Below are 14,855 nucleotides of genomic sequence, written 5' to 3' on the forward strand. Positions count from 1 at the left end.
AGATTGACACTATTCTTTTATCGGAGGGGCAATGTAACAAAATACGTTTTTACAATATAAGAAATTTTGCTATAGTATTTCAATATATTACTGAATACAGACCTTTAAAGATGTGTCTTAGATTATTTATTAAATATTCATGATTAATAATTTTGCACAAAATTATAAAAATGATACAAAATAATACATCCTAGTAAAAGAACTTTAGCAATGACCATCAAACTAATTATGATCCCCATCTTCCTAGATTTTTACCTATTATTTTAGGATCCAGTTGCAACTTAACAATTAACATGTTACTATTAATTGATAGTAGTTGAAAAATATTTTGACAGTGTGACATTTAGCATATTTAAAAGAAAGGATCAGAGTTTACTAAGATTTTGTATTCAGTGTGATTAAAAGTAGGGTATACCATCTTGCTTTTTATTCTAACTTACCAAAAGTGCATTTGTAGATGATAAGCCATCATCAGTTTGAGTCCTATTCACACACACACACACACACACAAATACACATACACATATGTATATATATTTACCTGCAAATATGTCTGTGCACCAGTTCTGAGATAATTCATAGATTCTAGAGCACAGTATAGAGTTCCCTGGGACTGGAGTTACTCTGTGGGTTCTGGGGCTCAAACACAGGTTTTCTGTAAGAATAACCAGTGCCGCCTCTCCAGCCACCAATGGTAGAAGCTCTTGAAATAGCCTCTGTATACTAAATACTTTCAATGTTGTAAGCTCATCCATTGTCTGACTTCTTCTCAAGCTTCAAGCTGACATTGCTATTGTTTCTCCTTGTGACTGGGGATAAATTCTAAGTATAGAAGAAGTCACTCAAATCTACTCTTCTCACTCTCTGTTTATATTCACATGGGGAGATATGCATACATACATACATACATACATACATACATACATACATACATACATAATGTAGGCTTTTGGTGAAGCCTCATAGGTTTAAAATTCTGGGAGATAAATTTCATCAATCAACTAATATTTGAGATATTCCATTATCTCAGAATTAATCTCACCAAGTGAGATTAAACATCAAACACACTCCAGTTTGCTACTACCAGAACAGCTTGAACATGGGACCAACCAAATAAATAGGCTAGTATTGATCATGTTAGACACTTGCAAAGCATTTAGGTCAGGTAGATGTGGTAGTACCAGCCTTAATCCCTGCCCCCAGAGGCAGAAACTGAGGATTTCTACTTTCTAGCTAGTCTGGAGTACATCATGAGATCTATGTCAAAAGATGGCTAAAATACACCCAGTTACTGCCACCATTTTACTACCCTAACTAACTGTGTAAGCATAGGGTCTTATATACACATCTTGGATAGCATTAATTTATCATTCAGTAATGCATTTAATAAACAGTAGCTTCTGCTTGACAAACTGAGCATACACCTAAATTTAAGCATTTGGAAATGAAAATATTATCTATCTGTATGATTTCATTGGATGTAAAATAGGGAAGTGAGCAACATTGCCCATCACAAAAATATAATTTCATCTTGTCTCTGATTGAAATGCTTTCTATACTTAGACCACCATAATTCTCTCATTTATTTTACCTCTGACTATATGACAATGTTATAATAGCAACAATCTTTTCATTATCATCAATTTTCAGAAGGTATTGGATGATATTAGGCATTTAATGAATGTTATTGAAGAATGTGAAAAATCATCATTTTAACATGGGCCTATTGCTGTTTTATATTGCTGAGATAGTTTGCATCTAATTTACAGGTTTCCCCAAGGTTTTAACAGCCAGATATAACTTTCTCATTTTTCATGAAAGGTTCTATAATTTTCATGAGTACACTGAATGGAAACACAAGTTTTTAAACTAAGATTTTGTCAGTTTTATTGGATACAGTGAGCCCATTGAACAGCTATTGTCTGTAAGGACATGAGTGGATTGAAGGCTACCATAAGATCATCAAGACAGTTTCTTCCAGTAAGCTGTTTAGAGTTCAGAGGAGAAGAAACACTCAAATTTCTCACAATAGAATAAGACAGTTCAGTTCAAACATCATTAGATTACTGCAAATATGAATCTACTCTTGTTTTTGATATATTATGAGTTAATTGGGACACCATCTGTAGTAATAGTGAAGCTGCTCTTAATGTCATGTGAAATAATGAATTTGGGCACATTATCTATATTAATGTAGTTCATATTTCAACTCTTTAAGCTTTGATTCATTACTCTCATTTTCTTTTCTTTCATTAAAATGACTGAAAAGATGATGATAAGTTGATGTTTCTGACTTTAAAAAAGAAATCAATAAATTCTGGCCAATTCAAATGCTGTGAGGCAAAAGCTTTTCGTTTTTGAATAGGTCTTATGGCTCACACATGGTCACAATTTCCCTGCCTGTTACTTCTAGGGGACAAAGGGAGTGTATCCTTTCAGATTCTACCTGATTCTTAGGAATCTGCTGCCTATGTATAGTATGTCATTGCCCCAAATGCATTGTTCTCAAAGGACAATGATAAGCATGCTGGGGAACTTTATGAGGCCCATTTGTATCTGAGCTTCAGACTCATCTCAAGTCACAGTTGTTGACTAGACCCCAAGCTATAAATAGAAAACTGTGTTCTTCTATGAATGAGTCTTGAATCCATTACATACTGGGTCTTCCCAGAAACTTTAGTTTGATTCCTTTTTCCATGAGAAATATTAAAAACTATCTACCAAACCCTCCAGTTCATAATTTGAAGGAGGAAACACTTTTTGTTGCAACATGAACAAAATAAAAGATTATAATTTGCTTGTGGCCTGACAACAGAGGATAACCATGTTCACAGGAGAAAAGTCTTTTGGGTAGAGCAATGCACTGCTTTCTGGTAGCCTTATTGACAACTAGTCTATTGACTCAGGTTATTTTGACTTAAAGAGAAAGCTAAATATGACACAAAGAGAGGAGCTACTTGCTAAAAAGTAACTGAAAGACTTCCCAAACCATTTCTGTTACTGGTGTATTTATATAATTAATATAATTACAAACTGTAGACTATAGACAACTGATATTTGGTCTTGCATACAAAAAGAAGTATTGTCTTGTATACAAAAAGAAGTATTGCAGAAACTAATGGTTCTAAAATTTTATTTTGTATTTTAAATGCACTCCTGATTTATCTAATGTTTTAAGAATACAATTATAGAGTTTACTTTCTTTCTCCAAATATAATTTTAAGATGAAGACCTTAATACAGGCTTATTAATTAATGAGTTTCTGATAGTTATGCCTCCTTCTAAGTATTTTAAATAATTTAAAATATTTTCTAATTCTACACCATAAAGTCTACATAGTAAATACTGCAAATTTTATCTTACTGGCTTTATTATATTATCTATTAATATTCACCATGACAGTAAAAAAAGTACAGCATTCCTTAAGAATGAAAATAGAAATCATACAGTTCTTTACAATTTTAGAGTAGCTTGCATCTTCATGATAAATACCTCTAGACATAAAGTAGATTATCCCATATCTCCAAGAAAATGTCCTTTGTATCTTAACTGTTAATTGATAATTACTGTTAACACAGCATGATTCATTACATATTCCAGAAAAATAAAAATCTATTTATTGTAAAAGCTAGCTCAAGGCTATTCACATAACCACGTGTCTCCATTTTTATTCCAAAGAATATCATTTTAATTACAGAGATTATTTATTATTTATATAATATGCCAGATTCTGCTCTAGGCAGTCCTAACATATGAAAGACATGTTTTACCCTCAAGGATGTTCTTCTACCATCAAACTGACAAGAAAACAAAAGAAGAGCATTTTCATGAAATATAGATGATTAAGTTGTTATCTCCACACTGGTATTTATTCTGTAGAAAGATGCTGCAGGTTATCAGGCTGGTACAAAGTTTATGTTTCCCATTTGCTTTGTGAGTTTTCTAAAATTCAAAAGTGAAATCTTTTTCATTGGAGATTCTATCACCTTGTGAGCTGATTCTGGACACAGCCAACCATCATTGTTCCTATTCACACTGAATCATTATTTTATCCATAACCTTGAGATGTATAGGTTACAGTTTTATCAAAAGTAAAAATCATATACTTAGCAAAAAGGTGGTAAATCAATAATATGACAAGCTACCGATGGGAAGAATGTATTTGCAAAAGATTATACCTAATAAAAAATCTTTTCCAAAATATTCAATGATTCCTTCAATATCAACAGTAGGAAAATGAATTTGGCAAATCAAAAATGGTCCAACACATGAAGACACCTTGTGAAATATTATATAAACATGCAAATTAAGCATATGAAGAGGTACTCAATGTCATAAATTATTACAGAACCATAAGTCAAAAAACAAAGTATTACTGCACACCTATTAGGATAGCTTATGTGCAAAACAAAATCAATAGAATGTCAGTAAAGATATGAAAACAAGAAAGCTAACATGCTACTGAGAATATGAAAATAGTATAGCAATATAGAAAGTTGACATTTTGTGACAAAACTATTTTCCATACTATTTAGTAACCACACCCCTTGGTCTTTACTCACACAACTGAAAATTTACAAAAACAACAAAAAAAAACCCAAAAAACAAACAAACAAACAAACAATCAAAAAACCAAGTACAAACAACAGCCCAGGTGTTTAGTCTTGTGAAATAATCTTTTTTTACTCTGTGAAGATTTGACACTTAGATTGGTTTATTAAAAAACTGAATGGCCAATAACAAGGCAGGATTGGAGAAGATGCTGGGCAAAAGTAGCACCACAGAGACGGCAAGAGTCACCAGCCAGATGCACAGGAAAGCAGCATGAGCATTGCAAAGTAAAGGTAATAGAGCCATGCGAAAGAACATAGATTAAAAGAAATTGGTTAATTTAAATTATAAGAGCTAGTTAGAAACAAGCATAAGCTATTGGCCTAGTTTTTGTTATTAAAAAGTCTCCACGTGGTTATTTAGGAGTTAGCAGGTGAGGCAAAAAAATCCACCTAGAAATGGAGCCATACATTGGGAGACAGATGACACATTTATCTAATTTCTCTTTAATGAATAAAATATCAGTAGTCAGATATTGGGGTAAAAACATGTATGATCAGAGGGGCAGCAGAGAAGTGACCAGTAAACTCCTATTGCTTTTGTTTGTCCATCCAAAAAGGCCAAGACCTTCTCTAAGCCCTGCCCTACTACTTCCTGTCTGTCTGTCCACAATCCACCAAAACCTCTATGGTTAATTTTGGTCTTCACTCTCTGATTCAAAGCAAATTTTACTATCAGAATGAGATCAAAATATCATACAACATTTACATTCCAGTTTTATCCATAAAACTAACAAAATTTGGATGTAACTAAGATGCTGTTCAGTAAACAAAGAGATAACTAAACTGAGTCCCATCCAGGGAAAGGAGTATTATTCATTCTAAATCAAATGAGCTATTGGCCATGAAAACACATGGAAGGAAGTTGGATGCACGTTACGAAGTAAAATGAAAGTAACATATGTCTTAGAAAACATATTCTGGCATGGCTGGAAAGATGACTCAGTAGGTAAAGTTCTTGCTGAGCCAACATGAGGACCTGTGTTGTCAGCACCCAAATAAAAAGCCAGGATAGTAGCACCAGCCATAATTCTAGCACTAGAGAGGGAGAGATAGCAGTTCCTTATGGCCCAGGGAACACCCAGTAAACCTCAATAAAAGAGTTGCAGTTTAGGGTGAGAATCTAAAATAGGATGGAGAGAGATTGATGAAGACATCCAATATTGAACTCTAGTCTCTACATATATTTGTACACACATCTATCTGTACACGTGTGTGCATGCACACACACACACACACACACACACACACACACACACACGCACGCACACAATCTGAGGAAAAAATAGGGCCATTTCTGATAGTGGATAAGAGTAATGTAAAGATGGTTAGATCTAGAAAGCCACAATGAACACTTGAAATACTTTAAAATGCATATACTTCTATTGCAGAGCATATTTTAGAACAAGGCAGACTAAACAGTATTAAATCAAGCCTCTAAATTACGAGCCACAGCTGATCAAATATTATTGTATCTGTTTATTTTAGTATCTTGAAAGACAGCTGCTTCCTAAATGTAAACAGATTAAGCTCATTTTAACCAAATTCCTAAATTTGAAAGCAAAAACTTGAAGTTTGAAAATAAATTGCTTGATTTTAACCCATCTTTCTGATAAAGTGACCTACTCTTTTTGTTTTATTTTTCTTACATTTTTATGTTGTCCATCAAAGCATAGTATGAGTTTAAGTGGATGTCAAGAAGTTGCATTCTGTGTGTGCTTGGATTCAGGGGAAGCTGTGAGTCTTTATTCAAATTAATTAATCACTTGGCTCCTCCCCTTCTACATTCTATTCCAGGTGTTGTCATAATGTAAAAAAAACAGGTAACAGATAAAAACACATTAACTTGAGAGGTGAAGGGAATCCCTATCAGCCCATACTCCCATCTGATCTGGAATGGATGGACCAGAGAGGACACCAAGATGCCACAACACGACACACCAGAGGGAAGAAACCACTTAATAGAGTACAACTCACAGTTTTCTCATCCCTGGAACTTGGCTTCCGTGTAAATGTTCACATCTTAAATTCCTCTAGTACCCATAGGAAAAGACTTTTGCCCACCTAGTGCTCTATAGGCTCAGAAAATTTGAGGGTTGGGAAAGGATTTAGAGGACTGTTCCAGACTTCCCTCAGGATCTGAACAGATATGGACTTAAATGACTCCAGACATATTTTATGCATGTATATATAAATTTAGAAGATCTACTCTGATACTTCTTAGTAAATTCCAATGAGGTAGTTTTTAAAAAGGTTTCAAACTTTTTCCATTTAAGAGAATTCAACCTATAGTTTTTCTTCCTCTTTTTCTAAGGAAATAGAAATAATAACTGTTAACACAGAAACATATTTATTCACTCAAAGGGAATTGTGGGGATATCTGAAGTAATCTGTATACTTCTGAAAGCACAGAATCCAGTTGTAAGTGTTGAGGAACTAACAAATTTATTAGAGTCAAAAGGGAATGTCTGTGTGTAAGGAGGTCTTAAGGGAAGACCTAACTTGGAAAGATCTGTCAGAGATGATTCCTATAGAACTCAACACCTGATCTTCATTGTTCAGGATTAATGGAAGCTAATCAGTCAGGAAAAAATGTGGATGAAATGCCCCACAAAAGGAATGCTGAATCATGAAACTGAGAAAGTATTAGATATTTATGAGTGTTTAATGGTGGACTACTGGCTTCTTGAGCTTCAAGGAGGCTGTGAGTGCAAAAAGCCCTCTGGGTTTCCATTTTATTAATGCTTCTTAAGGAAGGGATAGATGGTCAGATTTGAGGCTCCTAAACTATTTCTCCATCTGGTCTGTGTATAGCATTTTAGAGCTGGGAGGTAAAGGTAGAAAGAAAGTTCAATGGCTTTTTCTGCAATCTAGGCAGGAAGTGATGTGTCCCAAACACTGGTTGTTCAGGGTCTTGAATCATCTTAGTTGCTTGGTTTGACACTTCTCACATTGTCTACGGCTGGGCTTATGTTTCATCAGTGCATCTGGATGTGGAGAATAGCTCAGCTGGGTAAAATGTTTCTCTCTTCAACGGTTGTTAGATGGTGCCTTTCCCACACTTGGTAGAGTTATTATTTTCTACCTCATAGTGAACTGAGTGAATGATTCTGTATAGAATCAAAGGTTTTGAAATCTTCACAAGACTACTGATTCACACAATCTATTTGTTTTCACATGTTTCTCCAGAATTAAGCTTTCCTGAGAGGAAAATTATATGAGTATTGGAGGTATACATGTAGGTGGAGTGCATATCTGGGTCACCTGCATACCTACCATTAACACCACTGTCCTATTTCAGCCAGGATCCTAGTCTCCCACTTTACCTAAAACATACCATGTCAGATGCAGTAGCCAGGTCCTGTCCTGTGGCCCTGTAACCAACACCATCTCCATCTCCCCTGAAATCAGAGATTTTCTTACCTATCTTGAATCTAGTGTCATCTGTCAGCATTTGATGCCACAGCCCCATCTCTTAAACATATGTCAACTTCATCCTCTAACCAGTGTACTTCCTTCTGTCTGTCTGCATTTCTTTCTTTCTTCCTTCCTTCCTTTCTTTCTTTCTTTCTTTCTTTCTTTCTTTCTTTCTTTCTTTCTTTCTGGTGAAACAAGTAGCATCCATAACACCCCCCACACACACATACCTGAAAGCCAGAACTCTTCCTATCTCCTTCTATCCAGTGTGACATTCATGTCCCTATACAGTAAGTGCCACCCCTACCTCCCTCCAACCTGGGCTATCCCATTTCCTCTATATCTTCAGCAGAACTTCACTTTTGTGTTTTTAATGTCCATTCTATTAAAGATTTTGTTTAAGCACCTGCTGTTGGCTTATTGCACAGAAGCAACAGCACACAGACATGATGACCTGAATTTGAAACCCAGATTCCATAAGGTGGTCAAAGAGAACCTGCTCCAGAGGGTTGTCCTCTTATCATTCATGGGTGCACCACACACACACACACACACACACACACACACACACACACACACTTCAAAAACACAATTTTTTGTGAGAAAGTATAACCTTTCAGATTATGAGGAATTGAAGCTGTGAAGTCAAGGGTCTACCTTTGTTGGTACTTGTCTTGTAGTAGCAAACTCCAGATGGCAACACTCTTAACAAACTTGGGGCAGGATAGAAGCCCTTGTAGGATAAGAAACTGTTCCCAACCCCCTCAAAACATTCTGTTCCAGCCAAGTCTCCCTTCTTCCTCATTCCAAATATTAATGGCTGTGCATTTCATACTTCCTTCTTTAAAAGAAAACAGCTGCTTGCTGAGATTAATTTTCTTCCTGTGTGAATGTGTGTGCCTAGATTATTCTGTTTATAATGAACCTGATAAAAATTTAAATTGGCATATTTTGTAGTGGTAGCTAAAAGGTAATTATTTAAGGGATTTCTTGTACATTCTAAACTATTATATCATAAAGCTGTTCTCTGAATTCAAATAAAGCATATTATGGCATTTTTTTTCTTAAGCCTTGGAAAGCTTAAGTTTGTAGAACCAGCTACAGATGTAGTTTTAGAAGTCACCCTAAAAGAGTAGCTTATATTTATGGATGAAGAGTGGGATGGGAAGTTTGCTAAAGCTCCAGATTCTGGGGTTGGGGAGTTGGTTCCTTCAATAAGATGCTGGCACCCATATAGTGACCTGACTTCGAATCCTTATGGACCACATCAAAGCAGGGCACAATAGCTCAGTGTTCCTACAACAAGGTAGGAGGCAGAGACAGGAGTATCCATGAAGCTGGTTAGGCCAGAGAACCTTAAACCCACAGCTGGGAACAACAATAAGATTCCATTTCAAACAAGGTAGATGGAAAGGACCAACAGTTGAAGGTATCTTCTGACTTATACATACAAAATTGTCAACAAGCATCACAGACACACACACACACACATACACACACACAAGAGAAAGGAGAAAAGAGGGAGAGGGGAGGAGAAAGAAAAGAAGGGAGGGAGAATTTCAAGAAAGGTATAAGTTTTCAGGTATTTGTCCAAGTCTTCTCTTCTGGGGCAAGGTGTCAGCGTGGATGTTTATTGATGACTTTAGATGCTTGACATTGACACTGAGTGGATGGAGAGACACCCATCAGAGACTCATATGACTATTAATAGAACTCATTTTCAATACCAGATTTTGATTTAAGTATTTTTTCAACTCCTTAAGCTGGTCTGTCTCCTTGTAGTAAAAATACTACACTGTGTGAGTCAGGAAGATGGAGTTAAACCCTGACCAGGCTGTGCCTAAGGAATCAAGCTGTTGTGGGATTCATTCCCAGCATAGTTAACATTCTCTCTAGCCTAAATAGATTTACTGACACAAAGATCAAGAGCTTGGCACAACAGACAGGGTTTACTTTCAAACCAGTATGCTATCTATCACCCTTCATTTATCTGCCAGACAGTGAGATACATTGAACTACTATACTTAAAAGTTAGCAAAGAGTCATAATTAAGATTATGTGTTGTCATATTGAAATTGTATCTCTTGACTTATTTGGATGCAGGGGGAGGGGAGACAAATTACTTTAATCGTCAAACAATACTATTGAATCCAAACTTAAAATTATTTGATATCAAAATAGCAACAACAGCAACACACTGTTCTTTTTCCTCCTTCTGTGCTGTGGGTAGAAACAAACTTAAGGCAGAAACTGCCTGGAAGGCCTTTAATGGCCGCCAACAAAACTTCTTGCCTGTGGGTTGTTTCCACTCCATTTCATTACAGAGGACATTTTCTGGAACAATGAAGCTCCCTTCAAATCCAGCCTCAGCTGAAAACTGGACAGAAAGGTCACTGACTTTCCTACCACAGCATCACTTTGTAAATGAGTAAGAATTTCTGATAGTTGCTTCATAATTAAATTAAAATTAAATATACATCAATGGGCCCTTCCTTTCCACTTCCTTTTGTACTCTATTTTTTCACTCTGTTTTACCCTTTACTTTTCTGTCCTCTCTCCTTCCCTCTCCTTCCCCCTCTTCATACTTTACATTTCTCTTCCCCTTTCCTTTCACCTTCTCCTACTTTCATTTTTCTCATCTTGGGGAAAAGTTGTAAAGCCTCAGTGGCAAAAGGGGGTAATTAGCGTTAATAACACTAGCTTCTGGCAGGTGTTTAGTATTTTCCAAATCCTATCTTGACTGATGGATGTTTAATTCATTCAATCCTCACAATAGCTCTATGAAGTAGGTATTGATATTAATCCACTGTGTACTGGAGGGGAAGTGAGTAAATTGAAACAAAGTTACTACAGAGATTTCTGCTGTCTGTAAAAACTAAGGCCAGCAGGATCCCTTGTTCCCATGGTAAGCAATATTGGGGGTGTACATAATCTCTATTCCTTGTTTGTAAATAAATATATACATGCTTGAGTTAAGTGCCAAGACAGTTTTCATCCTCATCTAAGAGCCATCTAAACTAACATACTTACAGATTTATATCAGCTTCTTCAATATGTGGTTCGTGATCTTGGTTTTATGTCATGTGTTCTGAACAGTCCCAAAGAGTTACCTGTCATGCTGGAACTACTACAAAACTGTCCATTTCCCCCAACCTCTTCCCCTTCTGAGATGCTATTTCAAGTTATTCAAGATGTTATCTCTCCTCAAGGTTTCTCTAAAACAACAGTTATTTTTCAGAATGTTGGGATATATAAGCCGAAATTTGTCTAATACTTTGTAAGAAATCAGAAGACTATGTTATTAAATATATTTATATATGTATATATGTACGTAAAATATATGTATATATAATGAAATAATTTTATGTCTCAAGTTCCCCTAAGGCCAAAAAGATGGCTCTAGTCTCTTATTAAAACTATCTAACTTCAATAACTACATACAGAGTTTTTGACACTCCTTCACAATCCCACATCAAAGCATGTACCTTTGAGTGATGAAATTTCTCTATAAAGAAAAAGGAGTTTCGGGATATTTTCTCCATCCCATATGAAAGATAAAATGTGAAATTTAATGGGTGAAATATTCATTTATTCATGTGTATTCAGTGAAAAAATAATTTTTTTGGAACTTTTACATCTTTTACACAATCAAGGGACAGACAAGAATAAAATAGTCAAACACTGAAAACAACCAAAAACTTAACAAATAAAAATACCTATTCCAGTTATCTCAGAGCATTACACCCAGGGAGGGGTGTTTCCTAATGAAGGAAGCTAGTATGATAACTCTTTCAGGTATCAACACACAAGGCACAAGGAAGGTCCATTTCTTCGGAAATTGCTGTGAATATATTCATCAGGGTGAAGCAGTCATCTGTGTCTAGTCTTGTGTGCTCTCTGCTTCTATGGCTGTCACTGCTGTCGATCTGAGGCTGAGAGGTAATGGCCTCATGATTCAAGGAAACTGCTGAAGTGTGTACTCAGGCTTCAGTTTGAGAGATGGGTTCATTTATCATCATAATAAGCCATTACCATGGATAGGTCACAACTCATTGAAGAGACAGTCAGTCTAATTGGCTCAATTCTGCTAGCTTTCGATGTGCCTCAAGGAGATAAGCACTCTTTTGCAGGTAATTTTCAATCACCCACAAACTACCTGTTTAATAATTCATCACATTTCAGATTTGGGTCCTAACTCCCTCTGCAATGTGGCAAATGTGAGATGGGGGCCGCTCAGCATCCCAGACTCGGGTGATAGAGAGGGAGCTTTAGAATAAGCCAGCACCCTTTCTGATGTAGCTGCCACTACTGAGAGTGACAGGAAGACACAAAAAATAAAAATGTCAACTGTGCACTTCTCCAAAAGGCACCTGCTGCAAAAAGCAGGTTCTACTAAAGAATCTGGAAAGATATGAGAACGGCTATTTGAATCCCCAAGATTAATTAAGCATGACAAACACTGTTTAGCAGATAGGGCTGGGCCCTTAATACACATTAAGGGATTACATTTAAGGAACAATTTTTTATAGCAAAGTGTAGAAGGAGAAATAATAGCTTGTAGCAGACTAAATTATAAATATGAATTAAAGTTGTTTTAGTCAACATGTCTTGTTCTTACAAACTGGACAGTATTATCTTCTTGAGAAGGGCAATAGAATAGTCTTCGACACAAGTTCATTTCAAGTACGAGATGTGACTCTAAATAGCCAAGCCACCTTAATGTACAAATACATATTCTTTTTCTCTACTTGAAAATTAATACTAGTCATATATAGATAGATGTATATATACCACATCTGTTTAACCACTTAAAGACATTCTCTATATGTATTACTCCATATTATTTTACATTTACTAAGCATAGGAATTCTGGTTTACTTATTACATGCTGTTTAATTATATGGCTATTGCAACATTCATGTTATTAATCATTGATCGATGGACATTTCTGTGGCTAAGATCCGTTCATGACATTTCACACAGGTATATGATGAATTTCTAGGCTGAGCCCCCACAAGGTAAGTTCATAGGAACATGTGCATTTGTGACTTCAGTGGAGTCATCAATGCATATTCCAGTTATCATCAGATGAGAGTCTATTTCTTTAAGCCATCATTAAAGAGTATACTATCTACTTTCTTACCTTTATCATATGGTGCATGAAAAAAAATGACTACTCAGTGTAATTACCATATTATGAAACAAGTGGACACAATTCCTTATATTTTAGGGCCACTTTCTTTCCTCTCCTAGGAACTGTTTATTCATATCTTTTGACTATTTTTCCTATTTTACTCTAGGTCTTGCTCTTATCTATTTCCATGATTTCTTTACAGAACTGATAGATTGCCAGTTGTCTGCTAAATATTATGTCAAGAATGCAAACCATTGGGTTTTAAAATGAATTAATATTTTATTACCTGGTTTGCTAATGCTGCCATAACAAATGTCATGTACTGGGCAGTTTAAATAATAGAAATTGACACCCTCATGGTTTCAGAAGCTAGTCATGGCACACTGAGAAGCTGAGAAAGAAGAGTGTGTTCCAGACATCTCTGCTTGCATGAAAACAGCTGTCTTCATGTTCATAAGCCACTGTTCCTGTTTGTGTGTCTGTCTGCCCCACACTTCCTCTCATGCAATGACCTTGTTATAGTGAGTTAGGGTCCATCTTAATGGCTTCATTTTCATTTGTATTAGGATTGCTATGAGATACTGACTGCAGTTTTGGAATTTATTTCTTTGATCTTGGATTGAAGAGTATAAGATAAACAAACCCTTATACTGCCAAGTCTTCAGTGAAAAAAGAGTGTGACACTTATGCCACTTGTTTTGGATGAGGTGACATGGTAAGTATTATCTCTGCACTGAGACATTCAAGATAAAGTACAAAACATTCTACAGGTATGGCCAAGACTGGCTATTTATCTTTGTTGCAAAGCTGACATTTAAGTCATATAATCTCTTTCCTGGTTAAAAATCAACTTTCAGAACTGTTCATCTTCATTTGTAATGCTATCGCTGTCTTCAGACATTGTGTCAACAAGTAGGTATGCAAAAGAAGTATTCTTTAACAAAAATCTTTTCCTGCTATGAAGATTACATCTGATGCAAATTATCACAGAAAATAACTACAAAAATCTCAAAGCAAACTATGTTTGCTGAATATATTCTATGTTCCTAGGGCATGTTTTAGAACTTGATGTAATTCTGAAGTATGTTCTAGCTCTTATTTTGTAAATCATGGAAGCCAATATTGAGTGGTTCACAACACTAACAAATATTCACTGTCTAACTCATGTATAGGTAAGATATATAGAATAAAACATTATGTGCTGCTACCTCAAATATTACCAAACCACAGGTCATTCATTATACATGTACGAATTTCAGTCATTTCTCATGGAAATGAAGAGTGGGAAATTGGTCTGGAATCAAATTGTTGGCAAGGATGTTGGCTTCTGAGGGCTGTGAGGAAGGATCTGATCCAGGCCTCTCTTTTTTGGCTTGTTAATAGTCATCTCCCTCAGCATGACAGGTTCAGAATTAGCAAAACAAATTACACTTAAAGTTAACTCTTTCCCAGTGGCAGACTGGCATTTGGAGGATTTGTCCTATATAGAACTGACTAGTTTGCCACAGCCATCAATCTTTTGGCTCCCCATAATCTACTATTAGGCTGTACATGGAACTTAAGTGTAAATTTTTTATTGAATAGAATATAGAAAAAAGACATACCTTTGCACATTAAGGGATAGCTGTTAAACTAATAAGAACAGATACTACACTTGATCTTAGCCAAAAGTCCAAGAAGCAATAGGGAAGATT

At 35.7% G+C, this 14,855-nt stretch overlaps 1 protein-coding gene and 1 pseudogene across 1 annotated transcript in view; both read right to left on the reverse strand.

Annotated features, from left to right (window-relative positions):
* Lama2 (laminin subunit alpha 2) overlaps nucleotides 1-14,855 on the reverse strand; it is a 564,428-nt gene that overhangs the window by 279,203 nt on the left and 270,370 nt on the right. The window lies entirely within an intron of this gene.
* LOC127215238 (uncharacterized) lies at nucleotides 14,737-14,845 on the reverse strand (annotated as a pseudogene).

This window comes from Phodopus roborovskii, unplaced genomic scaffold (assembly GCF_943737965.1).
Source record: "Phodopus roborovskii unplaced genomic scaffold, PHOROB, whole genome shotgun sequence".
NCBI lineage: Eukaryota > Metazoa > Chordata > Mammalia > Rodentia > Cricetidae > Phodopus > Phodopus roborovskii.